At 39.2% G+C, this 13,465-nt stretch overlaps 1 protein-coding gene across 4 annotated transcripts in view; it reads right to left on the bottom strand.

Annotated features, from left to right (window-relative positions):
- Window positions 1-13,465, bottom strand: part of OTOL1 (otolin 1) — a 164,044-nt gene that overhangs the window by 40,972 nt on the left and 109,607 nt on the right. For 3 of the 4 annotated variants that reach the window (XM_072960243.1, XM_072960298.1, XM_072960367.1), the window contains 5 exons: window positions 9,320-9,373; window positions 8,757-8,852; window positions 7,228-7,308; window positions 1,768-1,841; window positions 646-726 (listed from right to left, as the gene is read on the bottom strand). The gene's annotated coding sequence lies outside the window, so the exon portion shown is untranslated. Of the gene's footprint in view, window positions 1-645; window positions 727-1,767; window positions 1,842-7,227; window positions 7,309-8,756; window positions 8,853-9,319; window positions 9,374-9,480; window positions 9,548-13,465 lie in introns of all 4 variants that reach the window. The other variant, XM_072960443.1, reaches the window with a different exon arrangement.

Genomic DNA, 13,465 nt, shown 5'->3' with positions numbered 1-13,465 from the left:
GAAATTAGTGGCAACTTTCTGAAAATGTGAAATCAATCCAATTGTTCACATGAAATGAAAATTGGCTTGATGATTGCTTAGAAATGAGAATTCTGAAGTTATCCAGCAAGAATAAGAAGTTAAAATTGCAGAGATCTTTGACATAACACACTTGTCAGCTTTAATAGCCAATTCATTTCCATTTTTGGTTTCTAATAAGCACTTAATCACAAAGATGTGAATCATTATAACCTTCAAGACAGCTGGAGGCCTCGCTGCCCCCTTGATTTTTAGGTAAAATTTCCTTGTCCTTAATAATGTCATGGCTCATGAAATGCAAAGCTCCGCCTCAAGGTTTCCACTAATTCTGCACCAACTGGCCTTGGTCTGGCCTCATCTCTAAGCTTTGATGTCCTTACCTCTTGCCTTTCCCTACCCAGCACTAATTCCATCTTAGCCCCTTCTTACACACAAGCTTTTGTGACAATAATAGATTTGACTGAATTTTTTTACTTTTTGGTGGAGGGCACAGACAGGTCGCGTCAAGTAACATTGTACCATTTTACTGACTCCAAATTTTTCTTTCTATTAGACAAAGCAATCGTGTTCACTCTCTGAAGCCTTGGGGCTCACTGACATCCAGACACTGAAAGGGCTCCCCCTTACCTAGTGATGATCTTGTTCCTATTGTCCCCGTACCATTCTTTGTCCTGACCCTCCCCAGTCTACAGGAGGCAGCCACATTACCTTGAAAAGGATGAGAATTTTAAAAGTAGGCATATAAGAAACAAAAAGCATCATGTAGGGTTTTGGGGGGCTTTGTGGGATTTCTGGGTTTTGTTCAACTTTTGATTCCTGTTTTACATCTACAGTGGGCTGTTAAGTGGGAAACAGGGTGTGGAATTTAATCATAATTCATTTGAAAGAAAAGTGAAGGAGGAGCCAACAATGCCACCCTCAAATCTCCATGGGAACTCAGTGAGGTTTATCTGGGGAAAGAGGTGACAGGGAGGAGAGCGGGTACCAGAGCATCACTGAGAGGAGGTCAGAGGAGGAGCTGAATCACAAAGTGGGGTGGGGAGGGGCAGCAAGTGAAAGAACAGAGTCACCATCAAGGGCAGCCAGATCTCTAAATCATCTTCTGCAGGGAGCCTGATGGAAGCTGTACCCATACCAAGCCACCACCATGGCCACCCCACTGAGGGTCGCAGGCAGCTCAGGAACTACACTCAGGGGCTGTGTTGACTTTCCATGGCAGATGTGGGGGGCTTGCCACTCATGGGTCATCCACCACAGGGACATTTATCTGGACTCAACTACATCCAAAACTGGTCATATAGACATTTCATTTTTCAAAAGCCCAGGATCTGCACAAGTGCCTCAAAGCAGGAGTTGGAGGTAAGGAGGGGCAAATCACCAGTTCTAGCACTTGAGCAAAATCCATCCCAGTTACACATTTGTCAGAGAATAACTTTCAACAAAGATAGTCCTCTCAAAGAGGAATTTGGGGGCTAGTTCTTAAGGTTACAATAATTCTCTGCAGTAAATGAAATAAAAATTACTATCACTTGATTTGCCAGATTAAAATAATCTTGTGTCCAGACACACTAGGGTTCTCCAGGTCTCTGAATTGACTGTAAGTCAAGTCATCTCTGTGGCCTTACATCAATGATGGTATCTGTAATAGTCAGGGTTCTCCAGAGAAGAGACCAAAAGGATTTGAATATAGATACAGATAAACATAGAAATAGATATAGATGATATAGAGATAATAAGAAATTGACTCACGTGATTATGGAGCCTGGCAAGTCCCAGGAGATCCAATAGTGTAGTTCACAGTCCAGAGGCTGGCAGTTTGAGACCTAGGAAGCAACAGTGTTTCAATTTGAGTTCAAAGGCAGGAAAAACACCAATATCTCAGTTCCAAGGCAGTTAGGCAAGAAGAATTCTGTCTTACTCAGAAGAGGGTCAGCCTTTGTGTTCGATTCAGGCCAACTGATTAGATGAGGCCCACCCACATTAGGGAGGACAATCTGCTTTACTCAGTCTATCCATTTAAATGTTAATTACACCCAACAACACCCTCCTAGAAACACCCAGAATATTTGACCAAATATCTGAGTACCCCATGGTCTAATCAAGTTGGTACAGAAAATTAACCATCACAGTATCTTCAGCAAAGTCTGAGTTATTGGTGCTATCTTTGTCAGCAAGGAAGGAATATCAAATCCAAAGTCCTATTTCATCTGAGCAAAATATTTTCAAACAAATGCTACTACATTGCCAGGGGTCTATATACAATGCTATCTTCTCAGCATCCCCTTTTCCAGGCTACAAAAGTATATCTTCATCCGAAAATTTACATACTTGGCCACCTCCAGTAGCAGCCTGATCAAAGGGCTTGTAATTTTTCAATGACACCCATAATTTCACTGCAGAAGCTTGAATCAAAAGATTTACTCAAGTATGTGACCAAAAATATTTGTCAGATAAGTCAGGCCATGAATGAGCTGTTCCCATGCCCAAACTGAGTAGATTTATTTTCTTTTTCTCTAAGAAAATGGAAATCTCCATCTGACATCCAACCACTTGTTTCAAGATTTGCTCTTGGGAAACCAGTAAACTGTGTAAGAGAGAGGAGCTTTCTATCTGGCTCCCATTTCTTGACAAAACTTCTTGAAAGTTTCTGGTTATGAATTTAACACTTCACGTAGCACTAAGCATGACTTCTTTCAGGACTTTTGACAGGGTTTTGATGTCAACACACGCTTATATCAAAAACAGTGAATCACTCTAACATGCCACCAGGCAAGAAAGCCAAGCACAGTGCCAAGTATCCAGGGACCCCATCTGTACACAGGGTAGCACGATTTTTCTTTCAGGCAAAATTTTGCTTGGTTAAGATACACTGCACCATTCTGAAGCTGCTGACAACCTTTCCAGTTTCCAAAAGAGAAGTTGGACTTTTTCTTTGATGGCATCAGCATGCACATAACAGACAGAAAACAGGAGCTGCCTGTGCTAAAAAACATCATTCAATTTGTTGAAGAAACTAGTGGCGGTAGCTCCATGATCAGCTGTGAAATATCAGGAGAAATGTCAACAGTTCCATACTGAGTCACCTAATTTAGGACAGATGCTCCTTCAATTATCCTCCCCTGCTCCAAGCTCCTCCCAATTTAACCATTCCCAGGGCACATGATTTCATCAAGTGTCTGGATATATGCAGCTTCTCTCCTTCTCTGGTGCAATCAGCATTCTAGCAGGATGCAAGGTTCTTGTTTGAGGTCAAATCCAAGTGTATATAAAACCTTAACTTTTTCAAATCAGGACTTTTCCCTGAGATGTTCCAATGAGTTTCAGAATGGACAGGCATGAAGCGGCCCCTGGTTTTGCTGCATTTAGGATCTCATTGGCAAGAATTCAGCCACCTGAGACGCACACCAGCTTTTGTGTTGGAAATGCAAGGGAAATTTACATCTCATCCTTTTACACATGTGAGCATCTCAGTGACAAAACATGGGCCTCTCCTTCTGACTCCAGCTTGGCTGACGGAGTGAGTCAAATTTTCTCTTATGGAGCAGGTTTCCCCCACAGCGGCTAGAGCAGCACATGTGTCCACCTCCCCATGCACTTTGTGGGGCACCATCCATTCCCCTTCCTCCTCCTTCCTACACGGAGGGGAAGAGAATTATGGGTTGGTCAGCACTTGATCACACATTTGATCAACAGATGAAGTGGCTTTTTTTTTTCATGTTAATGATTTTCTGTTTTATTAGCAAACTTGAATCACTATGTTGTATACCTGAAACTAATATAATTTGGAAGTCAGCTATACCTCAATTTTAAAAAATCATCATAATGCATGAGAAAGAGCCAGTTCTGAAAAAAAGAAAAAGAAAAAGAAAAAAAGGCAGGGGAAGAGTGTTTCTAGCAGAGAAAACAGCCTGAGCAAAGATCTTGCATTAGGAAAATTGTAGGAACTGACAGAAGGCCTAGGTGACTGCAGCCTACTTTGTGAGAAAAGATTAATGTAAAAATCTAAATTACTAAAACAATTACCACCATTACCTTTAAGAATCCTTTGTTTCCATTTATAAAATACTAACAGTTTGATCATCAGTAGCAGATGAAATGTTGATCTTTCTAAAGATTTTCAGAAGACTATGGTTGTGCATAGTCCTGGTCTCTCATGCACTGTCTCACCCTCTTCCCTACTAAAGCTATACAAGAGTTTGCAGTGCCCCTCTGCCCCTCTGGATGTCACTGGGGTTACCAGAAAGTTTGTAGTTAATGACATTGCACATCATCCTCTCCAGATTTCTCCTCCAGCATCATGGGAGGGTCTACCACTGCCTGCTGTGGCTTTAGGATGGGCTCTCTCTGGTTCTTGAAATTCCCTCATCCACGCCCACAAAACTCTGACACAATCCCATTGAAAGGTTGCAGCCCTCACTTCCCTGGAGACTGGGAAGGGTTGGATGGACAGGCTTCCCTTCTCCCTTACCACTATTAAGTGACCCAGGACTAGTTTAAGGCAGTGCAGGCATGTTCAGACCCTTTTCAGAAAGGGATCACTACCTGGGAGGGGACATGTTACCATCCAGCTGGTGTACAGCTTCTTCAAGCCCCTTCATTCTAAAAATCTTCCTTTCACTGGAAGAATTCTCATCTCCTGGGTCCTCCCCCTGTCTCCTCTTACAAGGTCCCAAGTCAGGGTTTCATAGTCTTCAGTATCTTCTACCTCAGCAAAGAAGATTATTGTGCATGTCACCTCCCAAGATCTTAGGAGAGGATGATGAGATTCAGTGCAAAAGGTAAGAGTATCCATCTTCTAACTCAAGGTCTCTTTTTAAGTCTCACCAGTGAGAGCTGCGGTCCTGCTGGTCCCTTTCAGAGTTGACCTATTAGGTAGACTGCCCTTTGACTTCTGGCAAGACTGTCATAAAGTACCCTGAGACTTGCTCAGTCCGTATCTAAATACCCCTTAGTGCAGCCTTGCTTCCAGCATACTCATGAGCCTTCCAGTGAAATGTGTGGACTTTGGACTTCCTGGAGCGATGGGAACCATGATAGAATATCCTTGTTATAGGGCTCTAAGAGGCCACAAATGGAAAAAAGAAAAGGTGTGCTTCATAAAACCCTTCTCAGATGCCTCTTGATAGGTACATAATTCATTTGTATTTAAAAGAAGACAGCATGCCTAGGGGGGAAAATCCATGTGGTTTAGTTATCTACATTCTTAGAAAAATCACTACAAATTCTATAAAAATTAATCCCTAAATATACTCCACTCAATATCTTTATGGAATAAACTTGGGGGAGATGATGTGATAATCCCTGTCAATAGAAAACAAAAATGAGATGGATTTTTTTTTTAAACAACAGAAATTTTTTTCCCCGTATATCTGGAGGCTAGAAGTCCAAGATCAAGGGGTCAACAGAGTTGGTTTCTTCTGAGGTCCTTCTTCTTGGCTTTTAGATGACTGTCGACTCAGAGGGAAGACCACGTGAAAAGATGATGGATTCTTTTTCAGTAACCCCATGGTGCCTTTTCTCCTGTAGAGGTTGAAGCCTCCCATTAAAAAGATACTGGACTTCACAATGCCCAAGGCAATCTACAGATTTAATGCAATCCCTATCCAATTACCCAGGACATATTTCACAGAACTAGAACAAATCATAATAAAATTTATATGGAACCATCAAAGACCTAGAATTGCTAAAGCATTACTGAAGAGAAAGAAAGAGGCTGGAGGAATAACTCTCCCAGACTTCAGACAATACTGTAGAGCTACAGTCATCAAGACAGCATGGTATTGGTACCAAAACAGACATATGGACCAATGGAACAGAATAGAGAACCCAGAAATGAACCCACAAACCTTTGGTCAACTAATCTTCGACAAAGGAGGCAAGAATATACAATGGAATAAAGACAGTCTCTTCAGCAAATGGTGTTGGGAAAACTGGACAGCAGCATGTAAAACAATGAAGCTAGAACACACCCTTACACCATATACAAAAATCAACTCAAAATGGATTAAAGACTTAAACATAAGACAAGATACAATAAACCTCCTAGAGGAAAACATAGGCAAAACATTATCTGACATACATTTCAAAAATTTTCTCCTAGAAGAAATAAAAGCAAGAATAAACAAATGGGACCTAATGAAACTTACAAGCTTCTGCAGAGCAAAGGAAACCAGAAATAAAACAAGAAGAAAACCTACGGAATGGGAGAAAATTTTTGCAAGTGAAACCGACAAAGGCTTGATCTCCAAAATATATAAGCAGCTCATGCAACTCAATAAGAAAAAAATAAACAACCCAATCCAAAAATGGGCAGAAGACCTAAACAAGCAATTCTCCAAGGAAGACATACAAATGATCAAAAAGCACATGAAAAAATGTTCAATATCACTAATTATCAGAGAAATGCAAATCAAAACTACAATGAGGTATCACCTCACACCAGTCAGAATGGCCATCATTCAAAAATCCAAAAATGACAAGTGCTGGAGAGGCTGTGGAGAAAGGGGAATCCTCCTACACTGCTGGTGGGAATGCAGTTTGGTGCAGCCACTATGGAAAACAGTGTGGAGATTCCTCAAAAGACTAGGAATAGACTTACCATATGACCCAGGAATCCCACTCCTGGGCTTGTATCCAGAAGGAAATCTACTTCAGGATGACACCTGCACTCCAATGTTCATAGCAGCACTAATTACAATACCCAAAACATGGAAACAGCCTAAATGTCCATCAATAGGTGACTGGATAAAGAAGATGTGGTATATTTATACAATGGAATACTACTCAGCCATAAAAACCGACAACATAACGCCATTTGCAGCAACATGGATGCTTCTAGAGAATGTCATTCTAAGTGAAGTAAGCCAGAAAGAGAAAGAAAAATACCATATGAGATCGCTCATATGTGGAATCTAAAGACTCATGGACAGAGAATACAGACTTGTGGTTACCAGGGGGGTAGAGGGTGGGAAGGGATAGACTGGGATTTCAAAACTGTAGAATAGATAAACAAGATTACACTGTATAGCACAGGGAAATATACATAAAATGTTATGATAAATCACAGAGAAAAAAATGTGACAATGAGTGTGTATATGTCCATGAATGACTGAAAAATTGTGCTGAACACTGGAATTTTATACAACATTGTAAAATGATTATAAATCAATAAAAAATGTTAAAAAAAAAAAAAAAAGATACTGGACTTACCTTCTTTGGCACAGAGGATTCTTTGAGTTAGTTTACCAAAAAACTGTGTTCATGTTCAAGGCTCCTCGGCATAGCTTTTATCTTTAGAAGAAATTAAGAAATATTTCATAGAGTTAATTTAATCATTTTTACCCCAGTTTTTATTTTTATTGAAGTACACAATTCAGTAATAGCAATCTGCTTTAGTTAAGAAAATTGGGATTTAGGCAATGAATGACAACCATTTAAAGAGAGAAGGATCTTGACACTGGTTTCCTCCTGGCTTCTCCGTGTTTTCAGACACAGTACAGTTTGGGAAGGCCTGTAAAACACAAGCCACTTGATAGCCCAATGCCATGCCTTTGTTGGAACCAGTGAGTTGAATCATTAGAAAACAGATTTCTTCTGTTCTATTTCATGTTTCTCTGAAATGGCGCCCCGTCTGTGGTGGTAAATTGTTTTTAAATGATTGGTTCTCTGTGACCAAGAGTGCAGGAAAGAATCCTCCCCTTGAAGATTGCTATTATTTTCCACTCCATCGATCTCACTGTGGAAAATGGTGGCAGTGGTGGAAGTTACAGCCGGCTGGGAACACTGGTGACACCCGGCCATCTGTGCTTGGATCGGTTTCAGAGCTCTTTTAAAGCAAGCCTGGATGAACAGAGGAGGTTTGTTTAAAATGCTCTGTGGCACTGCAAGGCCAGTAACTTGTTGGGCAGTGCCAAAGATGGGAACAGGGTTATAGGCCCCTAGACAGCTCATCAGAGAACTTGTGTTAGTGAATCGGAAACCACACACCTGAAAAAAACAGAGCAGTAAATGCTATTGTAAAAGTGATTTAAAGAAACTCTTTCCTCCCCAAAGAGAAGACTTTTAATGGCTTCTGATGTTTATTCACATATGCTGTTATGTAACAGAAATAAAGGGGAAAAAAAGAAGAAAATAATGCTCAGAAGCCAGGTCTTTGGGGCCAGAATACTTTATAAATCTTTCAAAATAGGTGAAAGACTGTAAGTAAATATACCCTGTTGTGGGGTGTCAACAACACACAACAAATTTGCCAGACTGTAATTAATGCAGAAATGACAATTTTTAATGAAGTAACTACCCACAAATAAGGGAAAGGGGCTGATGGGTTGCAAAATTAAATTAGAAAGTATAACAGAAGATGAAAGCAAATGAGATTTCATTTCGTATTTTAAATAACAATGTTTTGCATTTAAATGAAACTCTACCTTAAAATACAGCATATGTTAGAAGAAGAAAAGCAAGTTTTCTCCTGTCTTCTAGAAGGGGGCAGATGTGCTCAGATGGAGAACTATTTATTCTACTGCTCAAGACGTTCACTAAGTATTATAATGTATATTTCATTTTCTCACAGTCAAATGTCATATATGGATTCAATTAAATTATAAATTTTAACATTATGTAAGAATTTTGTAAGAAACTGTAGGGTTTCGATTGAATGGCTGCCCTAAAATTTTAGAAATTTCAAGTAAACTAAAGATTTTGTACAACAAGTGAATGGAAGAGAAAATGATATTTCTTACCCAGGAAGTCTGGACAATCGACAATAAATTGATTTCAGGTACAAAATCACCAGATGCCACTGAAGCTGTCCTAAAGTAGAACTCCGCACCATCATCCTTAAAATGATGGAAAATACATTAAACATTTTTGGCCATAGTCTTCAGCCTCATAGAAAACATCAGTTTTGCTTTGTTTTGTTTTGTTTTTAAATGTAGATACTGAGGATTGAACCCAGGATCTCATGCATGCGCTCTACCAGTGAGCTACACCCTCCCCCCGATAACATCAGTTTTATTAGGGTCACTTCTCCCTGTTACCACAAGCTCAGACTACCACCATCTACTCTACACACACACACACACACACACACACAATCTGTAGCCCCTTTGTTGAGGTTCTAGAGACTGGACCACCATTCAACCTGTCCTCAGTGCCATCTTCACCACTCCACATTTTATCTAAAACAAGGGGTAAATCCTGCATACTTAACAAAGGTTGGAATAAGCATTTCAAAATTATAGTACATGAACTTACAGTCTAGCAATTCTGAATGCTGGGTCCAAATCTTGAACTCATGACTTACCACTTCTGCTGCCTTGTGATCATCACTTGTTCCTCTGAGGCTCGGTTTCCTTCTCTGCAAAGCAGAAAGAATTACATTAACTTTGCATAGTTGCGAGATTAAAGGTAATCTAAGTGAAGACCCCAGCACCAGTTACAACCCAGCTGCCCAGTCAGTTACACCTGTTAAGCTCTTGATGCTTTGGGAACTGGATTCTCTCATTTTTGCTGTTTGCACAGTCTTCTTCTACTATTAAAAAAAAAAGTTATAAATTTTTAAAAGGCCACTCTAGACTGGTCTGACTTCTCTTTTCCAGGATTATTTTGCTGCTTGGTTTCATTTGGATTAGGAGGTATATTTGTTTGCTAGCGTGGCTTAAACAGAACTTCCTGTTTCTCCAGAACTCACAATTCTGGAGGCTAGAAGTTCAAGATCAAGGTGTCGGTGGGGTTGGTTCCTTCTAAGGGCTGGGAGGAAGAATCTGTTTCTTGCCTCTCCCTAGCTTCCAGTGTTTTTTGCTAGCAATCTTTGGCATTCCTTGGACTGCAGAATCACCACCCCAATCTCTGCAATTATCTTCACATGGTGTTCTTCCTATGTGCATGTCTGTGTCCAATTTCCCCGTTTTCATAAGGATACTAGTATTATTGGGTTAAAGCCCACTCTACTGCAGTATGATCTCATCTAACTAATTACATCTGCAAGGACATGTTTTCCAAGTAAGGTCACGTTCTTGGAGGTGGGGGATGGTTAGGACTTCAACATATGAATTGGGGCAAAAGGGGTGATCAATTCAACCCATAATAGGCTATAAGACTCTCACCATTTCCATAAGCCTTCTGGACTTCAAACTCCAAAGGAAACAAGAAGGACCTAATTATAACTGATTGTCAGCCTTTCTATATTACAAGCCATCTGCCCTGGAGCATGAAATGTGTAACTTTATGTGTATGAGAGAAAGGCTATTCTCTTCCCACGGAACAGTGAATCTTTACAGGATTTTATCTAAATTATTTTTTAAAGTAGAAACCCCACCACCAATGTCTTAAATGTATTGTTTACTTTCATCTATTACATTATTTCATCTATTAATCATTCAGCTTAAAGTCATTTAATTGATCAGACGAGATTTCAGAAACCCTGCGACAGGAAATTTTTAAAATGGCACCACTTGACCAAAAGCCTAAGGGTGGGTTTCAACTAACTACATAAACATTTTTATGTTGCTCAAAGCAACAGAGCCAAACTCTGAGGCCTGGGAGCATTTTTGCTGTGACAAAATTTTCTTTGGACAGATTTTTTTATTGTGGTTTTCTGTTTCTGTAATTTGATAAAGTGATCTGTAGGTGGAATTTTTTTCAATGGTGGAGACCAAGATGCACAAAACTTCACCATAAAAATAAAATCTCCCTCTGTACCTCCAGCCACTCACTTCCCCTCCCTGGAGGCTGCCAGGGTTGTTAGTCTCCACAATCAAAAACAAAGACATATGTAAACTCACACCAAAAATAGCAGGACTGTCCAGCTCCTGGCCTCTTCTTTTCTCTTTACCTTGTGTCTTGAAGATCCTGCCCTATTAGTAGCTGTTTCATTCATTGTAACTGCTGCACTCACTGTGTTCCAGAGTCAAAATTCCTCTTTAGTAGGAATATTATCTCTACAAGCAAAGCACAGTTCTCACAATACTATTATGTGCCCCCTGCCCACCCCCACCTCTGCTGAGGATCAAGAAGGCAGGTTTGTGCCTAAAACACAATATCGAATGGAAAGATGGACTTAATCAAGTCTTTCAATGGTGCCATTGTACTGCAGAAATTCTGTTTGGTGACTAGCGTTTAAAAAAATAAAAATCAGGTTCAGGAATTGTTCCTTCCCTTCCCAGCTTGCCTCACTAGTTCCCTTACTAATAAAATTAACTAGTGAGAGAATCACTAATTCTATAGCTAGATTGCTAATAGCCATAGTGACACCCTCCTAGGGCTGGAAGGTGATTAATTTGAAACTTCCCTACTGTAGAGCATTTAGGTGGTTTGCAGCTGTGAAATGTTACAACAATGATGGAATGAACATACCCGAGAACTTTTTATTGGCACAGATTGCCAATTCCCGCCCCCAAGGTAACCCCAGAAATAATTCAAACGTGTTAACATTTGGGAGTGTGGGCTTTGAGAATCTAATGGAACTTTCACCTCTCCTCAGAAAAAAAGACAAATAGACACAAAGATCTTTATACAATTTTAGGGAACCTCTCCTCAAAAAAGGGATTCCAGATTAAGAACCAGTAACAATCATGCTCTTACCAACAATGTAAATACCTCTTTGCTCACACCTTCACTTTCCTTTTCAAACTTTTTACTGACTTGATGATAAAAAGGTATACCTCTCTCAATCTATGTTTTTTTGATTGCTTAATATGAACAATTTTTTTTAAAAGTCAATTGGTCATGTATGTTTTTTGCACACTGCTTATTCGAGTCTATAATATAATTAAGATTTTAAATATTAAATTAAAAATTTTAACTCAACACTATAAAAGCAAGTGATAAATTGGAAGTATTCAATCCCTAGACATTCCCCGGACTAGAATAATAGTCTTTTATGAGCATCAGATTCCACCATTGCATGTCTCATATTTTCCACTAGAGGGCAACATTAGCTCATCTAATATTCTCTGGCTTCTGCAGCACAGAGACTGCTCAATTTGTGTTCCCTAGGAAGTATTTTTCTGAAAAATACTTGCAAGGAGTAAAGAGTTATAAATACTTCAGTATGTAAAAAACACATTATTATATTAAAATAACTATTTAAAATTGTTCTATGTAATTTGTTTCAACACAAGAAAACGTACAAATGGAATTTCCGTCATCATTATCATAATCAGTGCTTCACACAAAATCTATCCCTTTATTAGCGTTCATTATTACATAGATTTACTGAAACTAGCATTACTATAGATTTGTGTTTACAGTATGGTTCATAATTGAAACTTCATAAACCGCTTGTATAAATTTAGGAAAAGCAATTGACTCCTGCAAAGCTTCTTGAAAGGCAACTAGATTAATTCATGATTCCAAATATTTTATCTTATTGGCTGATTGTGTACTAAATGATAAAGCATGATTTTTTTCATTCAATAAATATTTGTTGGTCACCTGTATTTGCAGAGCATTCTTCTGGGGCCTACAAATACAGTAATGAAGAAAATACAGATCCCTGACCTCAAGGAGATTACACGCTGGAGAGGCGGGGCAAGGAGCATATACCAACACATCTCATGTTATCCATGCACACGAGAAGGTTACAGGTGCTGAGAGGAAGATAAGGCTGGAAGGGAGACAGAACACACTGGGGCCACAGAGATACTATTTTAAATAGTGGCCATTGGAGACCACACACGCTTTAATGTCTGAGCAGAGAGCTTAAGGAGCTCAGAAGCCTGATCAGAGAGGATCACAGAGATAAAACGTGATACAGGAGCCAGCAAGTGTAAACAGTTAATTCAAGGAATTTTGATAGAAAGGGGGACCCAGAAAGGAAGCAATAGCTAGAGAATGACATGAGGTCAAGAGAGGGTTTTCAAAAGATAGGAGAAATGATAGATGGAAACCATAAACAAAAGAAAAAGACAATCCACAGAATGGGAGAAAATGTTTGCAAATGACACAACCGACAAGGGACTGATTACTAAAATATACAAACAGCTCATACAGCTTAATATCAAAAAACCCCAAACAACCCAATTAAAAAATGGGCAGAAGACTTAAATAGATATTTCTTCAAAGAAGACATATGGATGGCCAACAGGCACATGAAAAGATGCTCAATATTGCTAATTATTAGAGAATTGTGAATCAAAACTACAATGAGGTGGGAAGGGATAAATTGTGAGTTCGAGATTTGCAGATACTAACTAATATATACAAAATAGATAAACAAGTTCATACTGTATAGCACAAGGAACTATATTCAATATCTTGTAGTAACTCACAGTGAAAAAGAATGTAAAAAAGAATATATGTATGTTCATTTATGACTGAAGCATTACTGTACACCAGAAATTGACACAACATTGTAAACTGATGATACTTCAATAAATATCTACATACAAAAAATAAAATAAAAATTTAAAAACTACAATGAGATATCACCTCACACCAGTCAGAATGG

The sequence above is a fragment of the Vicugna pacos genome, chromosome 1, assembly GCF_048564905.1.
Source record: "Vicugna pacos chromosome 1, VicPac4, whole genome shotgun sequence".
NCBI lineage: Eukaryota > Metazoa > Chordata > Mammalia > Artiodactyla > Camelidae > Vicugna > Vicugna pacos.
The sequence above is the reverse complement of the archived record's forward strand: the minus strand, read 5'-3'. Positions and strand labels throughout refer to the sequence as shown.